Source organism: Schistocerca cancellata, chromosome 2 (assembly GCF_023864275.1).
Source record: "Schistocerca cancellata isolate TAMUIC-IGC-003103 chromosome 2, iqSchCanc2.1, whole genome shotgun sequence".
Lineage (NCBI taxonomy): Eukaryota > Metazoa > Arthropoda > Insecta > Orthoptera > Acrididae > Schistocerca > Schistocerca cancellata.
The window spans coordinates 849692662-849701654 of record NC_064627.1 but is presented as its reverse complement, the minus strand read 5'-3'; the positions used below and the strand labels follow the sequence as shown (position 1 = coordinate 849701654).

General features: G+C 38.7%; 1 long non-coding RNA gene across 1 annotated transcript; it reads right to left on the bottom strand.

Moving 5' to 3' along the window:
• Positions 1-567: 567 nt before the first annotated feature.
• LOC126162775 (uncharacterized) lies at positions 568-1273 on the bottom strand. Its single transcript, XR_007535111.1, has 3 exons — positions 1188-1273; positions 924-1034; positions 568-764 (listed from the first exon to the last, which is right to left on the bottom strand). It is a non-coding gene; the product is annotated as an uncharacterized LOC126162775 (long non-coding RNA).
• Positions 1274-8993: the final 7720 nt, after the last annotated feature.

Sequence of the window (8993 nt, the reverse complement as noted above, 5' to 3'; positions counted from 1 at the left end):
TTTTTCTCCTGAAAATATCAAGTAATGTAACAAATGTGTTTGATTCTGCTTCCAATATGACAGTTTTGGTTAATACTCCACATGCCTACAGGACTTTGCAATGTTAACACAGCAGAACTCAATCATCTGTATAAGTGTAGAGAAATGAAAACAGTCATATGAATGCCTCACTTTTGTTCCGACACAGTTCAAGACTCGGGAGAAAAGTTTTACACCTGGTGTTCTACATGGCAACTTCACACACAAGAACTTTTTGCCGACACTACTACCACCTACATAAGTAAGCTTTTCCTGTGTTACTTTCAAGTAATGCACTTAAGCTATTCCTGATTTAACTGGAAGATCTGTACTTCCCACTTTCATATCAACAGCCTCAAAATGCATATTGTAGACTTCGGGATATGTTACAGGTCAGTGTCACACCAAGATTGTGGAGAAAGGGGGGGGGGGCGGCATGTCACTCTCCAACAAGTGTTTACCAATAAGTAAGTGGCGGAAAATTATGGGTATAGGACGGCTTAAACATGTGGAACATGAGATTTTTATTATTCACTCACTGTATTTGACATTTATTATTCCTTTAAAATCGCACAACTACTTCAATAAAACACAGTTTAATCATTCACACACTTATTTCACAATTATTTCACTTTTAAACTGCAAATCCTCTAAGAGCTGTCTTGAATCTTCACGAGTCTCTCTCAAAAACAGCCTTGATGTGGATAGATACGTACAGCAACCAGTAATCAGAGTCAGAACTGTGTCTGCAAAAACACAAGGATTATTAAACAACTTTTGCTGTCATTAATTACTAGCAATATAATTGACAGAGTAGATTGCTAATATTTGCTATAATGAATATCACATTTGCAAGAACGATCTCACTGAAGTAATTAAGTCCATCGAAACGCTTAGAAACTAACCTCTCGTCTGACGAAAACGGTCTAAAGACGCAGTGGCAATTTCTTCAGATCTGTTGACAATGATATTTTGAGTTATCACTTTACTGAGTGACTGAAATGTAGTTCAGGTACCTGTGAATATAACAATATGGTAGAATTCATTTTCTAAATACGAACTATTACGGTACTGTACGGCTACTTACATATTATTACACTATTAATATTTTCACAGTTGTTTCTTTAATACAAAATTAAAGCCAACGGAAGAAAAAACGTAAAACATACTTATCAATGAAAGGTTTGTTGAGATGCAATTTTCTGTGTTGACAGATGTAACTTTTTCATACGGTGGTAAGTCGCAGAAATCGCAGGAATCACAGAAATAGCAGAAGTCACAGAAATCGCAGAAGTAGCAGAAATCGCGGAAGTAGCAGAAATCGCAGAAATAGCAGTGGCGGAGGGATACACGACCTACGTTCCTTAACTGCGACTATTAACTGCGGCAAATCACAGTTAAGAATAACAGATACTGAAAAGTAGCATTCACAGAAATCACTGATATCGGAAAATCGCAGTTTAGCCCATCACTAATCTAGAGTATCAGCGCCATGTCTTCCACAATTAGGCATATCAAATAGTTCAGAGATGAACATGACCGAAATGACAAGTGCTAGTGAGCTTTCACAGAGTTCTAACTTTGAGGACACGTTGATGACAATAGATGAGACTCCGCGAGCAACATTCCGTTCACACAGAAAAACAGAAAGCGCAGATAACATAATTTTTGACGACAGTTTAGCGTCACCCATCACACGAAGTTCAATTATTGATTTGCAGAGTACAGTTGTCAACAACCAAAGTACATTAAATGGCAACCAAAATGACACACTTGCCATAATACTTCAAAAACTAGATAGCATGAACACCAATTTGCATGCAGGCATACAAAATACAAACACCAGTTTGCGTGCAGAAATAAAAAATATAAACACTGATTTGCGAACGGACATGAATACAAAATTCGACAGTTTGTCGCAAAACCTTACCTTAGAAGGGAACCTCCCCATCGCACCCCCCCTCAGATTTAGTTATAAGTTGGCACAGTGGATAGGCCTTGAAAAACTGAACACACACCAACCAAGAAAAGAGGAAGAAGTTGTGTGGAACTATGAAAAAACAAGCAAAATATACAAACTGAGTAGTCCATGTGCAACATAGACAACATCTAGGAGACCGGAGACGCAGTAGCGTCGTGGTCCGGTGGTTAGCGTGAGCAGCTACTGAGCGAGAGCTCCTTGGTTCAAGTCTTAAGTTGAGTGAAAAATTTACTTTCTTTATTTTCGCAAAGCTATGATCTGTCCGTTCGTTCATTGACATCCCTGTTCACTGTAATACGTATAGTGTCTGTGTTTTGCGACCGCACCGCAAAACCGTGCTATTAGTAGACGAAAGGACGTGCCTCTCCAATGGGAACCGAAAACATTTGATCGCAAGGTCATAGGTCAACCAATTCCTCCACAGAAAAACGCTTCTGATATATTCTATACGACACTGCTGACGGCATGTGCGTCATATGACAGGAATTTGCTGTCGACGCACCTAACTTGTACTCTTGGCGAATGGGTAAAAAGATTGTTCTACCTTGCCCGATTTAGGTTTTCTTGTGGATGTGATAATCAATCCCAAAAAACTGATGAAAACATAATAGTTTGTCACATAAACTGAAAATAAAAAATTAAACTTTTTACGTGAGGGAAGACTTGAACCAAAGACCTCTCGTTCCGCAGCTGCTCACGCTAACCACGGGACCACGACGCTCCTGTGCTTCAATTATCCTTTATGTTGCCTATCTGCTCAGTTTACATATTTTGCTCATTTTTTCATAGTTCCACACAACTTCTTCCTGTTTTCTCGACTGATATGTGATCAGTTTTTCAAGGCCTATCCACTGTGCCAACTTATAACTAAATTTGAGGGTGGTGCGATGGGGAGGTTCCCTTCTTAGTAACACAAGACATAAACAAAATAAAGCAAGAGCAGAAACGAGTTTTAAAAGATTTTCAGGATACACGCACACAGCAGATCAGTGATTTGACAAAGAATTTTCACAAGGAAATGAACGTAAAATTTAGAGACATGGAAAAACAGCTAAAACAAGATATACTTTCCGAAGTAAACAATGAAATTACGGAAACAAAACAGAAATTACACACATATAACGATACAGTAAAGCAGCAAATACAAGCGATGAAAGACACACTCACAAACCTGGAAACTACACAAACGCAATAAATTTCCACAGTAAAGAACATCTCTACCATAGTAAACAAACTGCAAATGGATTACGAAAATATACCACCAGCAATAGATGAACTCACTTTAAAAGTAGCATCACTTGAAATCGAATCAGTGTGTGCCAAAAAGGAAAAAGACAAAATTAATGAAAATTTATCTGACGTAATTTCACAAGCTGAAGCAGGTACTTTAGACAAAACCAGTACTGCAGTGGGAAAGGTAGTGAAGCAATGTAAATTAATCAATTATATAGGTGAAAGGTTTATTCAACGAAAGGTAAATGACATTATCGACAAACTGAACACCAATTTGCAGGCTACAGAGTACAGGATATGCAACTACTTAGGTGAAACTGATACAGAGACCCCATCTGTAAACATAAACAAAGTGCCAGCCACAGCAAACCAAAGTAATGTATGCACACAGATCATTGCAAACCCTACAAACAGTGCCAATAGTAATGACAGACCACAAAGTGTAAGTTTACATGGCATGACACCAGAACCAGTAACTATGAGAAATGTAAACAAGTATGACAATTATGTAAACTCAGCACAAAATGAAGACAGCTTGTCTAGTATATTTGCTGATGAAGGCCTATTAAGACACTGTCAGTTTCCAACATTCATGAGCGAAGGTAAAAAGATGAATCCTGTTGTATTTATTAATGCTTTTCGACATGTGTTTTCTAGAAATTGGGCGGAAGCGCAAAAGATCAGATTTGTTGTTGGGTACATGCAAGGCGATGTACATTTGTGGGCGATCGAGGTAGCTGAGCGTTGTGCCACGTATTTACAATTTGAACGGGCATTTCTTGACAAATACTGGTCAGAAAAGACATACAAAAGAATTGGGCTTGCGAGGGTATTTTGAGAAGTATCTCAATAAAACACGTTATTGGACAACTCCTATTTCTCATATTGATGTTTTAAAAATTTTAAAAGATCGTTTGCCATCACACATTCGTGAAAAATTAAATACTATACCTGAGCACGACACAGAATAATTTCTATCCATTTTAGATTCAATCGACTTAATATATGGAGAGAAATCAGTAACAAATACGGCATAAGACAGCCAAACACCACACCAACCTATCAGAATGGTCAATACAAAAAGCCAGACACGGCAACTGCAAGGATACGTTGGTGCAATTGACAGAAGTTGTCCCATGTACCGAAGTAGATCAGACTACACCGTAGAAAAACCTGAATCGATCGTAGTTGAGCCCCATCCAATAGACCTTGTAAGAGATGGGGGCAAATCAAATTTTCAAACATGTTTCGTTTGATTCGATGAACAAGGAGACATAAAGGACGTTCTATACCAACGTGAACTAAAATCGGCGAAAAATGCACTGGAAGATCAAGTGCAAGCAATAATCAGAGTGAAAATTTTTGTTATAGACACACAGTTAATACTTGATACACGGTCCATAACTAATTTAATGTCTGAAGCATTTTTCACTGAATTAAAAAGACAGAATAAATTTTCTGTTCGGCCAGTACAAAACTCCAAAGTACAAACCTCTATCGGTGGCAAAGTCAAGTTAGTAAAACACCAAGCTTATCACCGTGCACATTGAACAATTTTCTGTGCAGTGTCATTTTTTAATAGTAGACAAACTTATGGTCAACTGCTTGATGGGTATGGACACATTTAGAACCTTTAAAACTCAAATAGACATAGGTAATGGTAAGTGCCATTTCTTTGTGAAGGACCAAAGATTTTCTATCAGCCTGATTACCACATTGGAGAGGTATGACAAAGTAAACCCAGAACCCCATGTCACTGTTCAGTATTCATATCCCACGCTGTATTTGTTGAACAAGTGTGATAACGAACATGAGGCCGATGCTGAACTTAACCAGGAATTGGTAGAAACAAATTGAATGAATAAAATATTCTAGATGCTACACAACGACATGAGCTTCCTGACTTACTATTTAAATATGCAAATGTTTTTAAGAAGAATCCAAGAGTAATCAAAGATTATGAAGATAAACTTAATGTCTACCCCCACGAAACATTTTGTGTTATGTCTTACTGTATACTGTGGACAAAACGTGAAGCAGTTAAGCAGGAAATCAATAGAATGTGCAAATGGGGGATCATACAGCCATCATTCTCACCATATTGCAGCCCATTTCTGGCAGATAGCAAATCTGATGGATCAGTACGACTAGTTTTAGATGCTAGAGGCATAAACAAAATTCTAGTACCAGTAAGAACAAAACCAGGTAATTTAGATGAACAATTGTTAAAATTTCATAACACCAAATATTTCAGCAACCTCGGCCTTAAAAAATCCTACTAGGAAATAAAGTTACATGAGGAGAGCAGAAAATACACAGCATTTGTCTGCAATGGCCGGAGTTATGAATTTCAAGTTATACCTTTTGACTTTAACATTAGCACAGGCGTATTTAAATCAGCTTTGGACAGGGTCTTAGGACCTGAATTGCTCAGTAAGGTTACCGTTTATGTTGACGATATGTTAATAGCCACATCAACTTGAGCAGAACACATCAGTATAATGGAAAAGGTATTTCAGAGATTTACAGAGTACAAAGTAACAGCAAACCAAAAGAACTTTGGCAAAGAGCAAGTAAAATTTTTAGGACATATCATATCTGAACAGGGTATATTATCAGACCCAAAGAAACTAGATGCCATACGTAATTGTCCACCTCAAGAAACAAAAAACAATTGAAAGCATATCTAGGACTAACTTCCTTTTTCCGAAAATGTATACCACAGCAGCTTATGAATAGCGATGCCCTACTTAACCTGTTAAGAAAGAATAAGCCTTGGTTATGGGATGAGAGATGCCAGGAGGACTTTACCAAAATTAAAAATGCGTTAATATTAACAAACATTTTGAGTCATCCTGGCATGTCTAAGGACATCTGTTTAAGCACGGACGTCTCTTCTCAGGGACTAGGGACATGTTTGTTCCAGATGCAAGAGGAAGAAGGAAAAACAGTACCCAAAGTCATCAGCTTTGCCAGCAGAACTTTATCAGAGGCAGAATGATCATATTCCGTATCAGAACTGGAAAGTTTTGCAGTGATTTGGGCGTTTAAGAATATCGAGTATTTTCTTTGGGGTAAAAACACTAAAATCTATTGTGATCACCAATCATTATCTTTTCTGTTAACACGTAAGTTGTTACACCAAACACTAGCGAGATGGTGTTTGTACCTTCAGGAATTTAATTTTGAAATAATATACATAAAGGGCAGTCAATATATTATCGCAGATGCATTTTCCAGGTTGCTGCAGGGACTAGACGAGTTCAGTGAACTGTCTGATTACGATTCAGAAATCCGAACATTATTGATGCAAATTAGTACACAAAAATAAGACTACAAAAGATTTTGTATGCAGATGGGAATGATACAACACCGAGACAATAGGTGGAAAAAGGTAATACAAAATATTAATCGAAATGCAAACCACAAGGTAAGTAAATGGTATCAGTTATACAAAGGCGTTTTATCTCACCGGGAGCACGAAAGTTGTAACCATTGGTGTGTATGCCTTCCAGAGGAATATATCGACGAATTTATCAAACATACACACAAAGATTGGGGACACTATGGAGTAACAAAATGTAGAGACAAGATTTCCAAACTTTGTTACTTTCCTTATTTATGAAGATGTGTTTCACAAATATTAAGAAAGTATGCTATTTGCCAAGGAACAAAACCATCCAATATGTTTAAGTTTACAGAACTACACCCCATACTAAACGAAAGCTACACTGGAAATAGTTTCTCTGGATATCGCAGGGCCATATCCTAGAGCAAAAAGAAGTGTCAAATACATAATAGCTCTTTATGATATTTTCACAAAATACATCAAACTTTATGCTATCAAAACCACTACAGCCAGTAGCATCATAAGGCGAAGATTACGAATAGTAGGGAAACCCAAAGTCATATTAACAGACAATGCAGCCTATTTTGTGGGAAGAAAATGGAAACAATTCATGAACACACAGGGCATTAAACACATCTTGGGGAGTTTTTTCCACCCAGAAGCAAGTCCCTTGGAAAGAGTGTTTAAAGAATTCAATAGATTTATAAGGACATTAATAAACATTCATGATGGATTGAATACGTTACTCCATTTATGCAAATAGTAAACAATCTACCCCACTCTTCCACAGGTTTCACTCGTAATGAACTGATGTTTAACACAAAGCAAAATGACGAATGGGAATCACCCATACCAAAATTACCTACTACAGAGCTAACTTTACAGGATAAAATCAAACAAACAGTAATTGCGCTGGAGAATAGAGCAGAATACAGAAAGAGAATATACAACAAAAAGTTAAAACGAGTTATACATCTTTTTGAAGGGCAATGAGTCTTATTGAGAACACATCCCAAATCGACAAAGATCGGTAAGTTCAACAAAAATTGGCAATTACTGTACTCAGGACTGTATATTATTACAAAAATACCTTATCCTGGAACTTACAGATTAGTATATGAAAGAACTGGATAAGACAAAAGTCCCCATCCACACAAAGATTTAAAGGCTTTTCACGAGTAGTGACACTTTATCACAGCAGTTTTGTTGTCAGAGAAAAAAGTATGTGTAAGTAATGTCATGGTTTTCATTATTATTATAATGATTATGGTTCAAATGGCTCTGAGCACTATGGTACTTAACATCTATGGTCACCAGTCGCCTAGAACTTAGAACTACTTAAACCTAACTAACCTAAGGACATCACACAACACCCAGTCATCACGATGCAGAGAAAATCCCTGACCCCGCTGGGAATCGAACCCGGGCGTGGGAAGCGAGAACGCTACCGCACGACCACGAGCTGCGGACTATAACGATTACCCCCATTTTATTTTTGGAGAGTGATTGAACTTGAATTCACAATTTCATTTCTGGTAGTTTTTTTTTTCTTTGCTTCACGAAAACTTTTCATCCTTTCAGAGTGTTTCTTCTTGTGTTCTTCCATCCGGCTACTTTACCAGGCGAGAGCGATGTTATTTTGAATTTTCACATTTGCGATCTGGTTCCAGCACCCCCTGCTGTTTTTGAGATTTTTGTAGTGAACTTCTACAGATCCCTCTGGATCGCGCTCTGACATTCTGTGCCGCATTTACCCTTTGTTACATTATTGAGAGTTTTCCTTGTCGTTTTGGAGTTTTCCATCCTGTAGAGACATGTATAAAATAGTCGTATAAGTAAATGTTATAGTTTTATAAAAATTTAATGAAATGTGTATAGACTCAAGCAATTTTCTAGTTTTATAAGCTGTAATGGGATGACTGGAGTGGGTGACGTGGTCAGGGTTGTAAGGCGTGGCTGGGTAGAAGAAGGTGGCTGTTTTTAGCAATCTTCCTTTTTATTGTTGGTTCTCCCAATACATTTTCCGGTAGCTCAGCCCCACCGCTCATGTCGTGGTGGAGACGAGCTGATGCATGCAGTCCAGGGAACGCGACGCCGCGCTCGATCAGCGGCTGCGCAGGAGGTTAGCAGCACCAGGCGCGGCCCAGCTCGCAGACGCGGCGGCTCGTGACGACTCCGGGAGTCGGCGATGCAGCAGCGGGCAACGCCCCCGCCGACCGGTCCTCGGAGACAGCGTCACTGATGACGATGACGTGACAGCGACCGAACGCCCAGTCGGTCGAACCGAATACCGAGGCCCACCTCTGATGCCCTTAAATAGTGCAGACCGCTGCTGAATCCGCCGGTTACGCGGCGGCGTGTTTATTAGAAGGTTCTCGATGAGTTGGCTAATGCAACCGTGCCACACACACA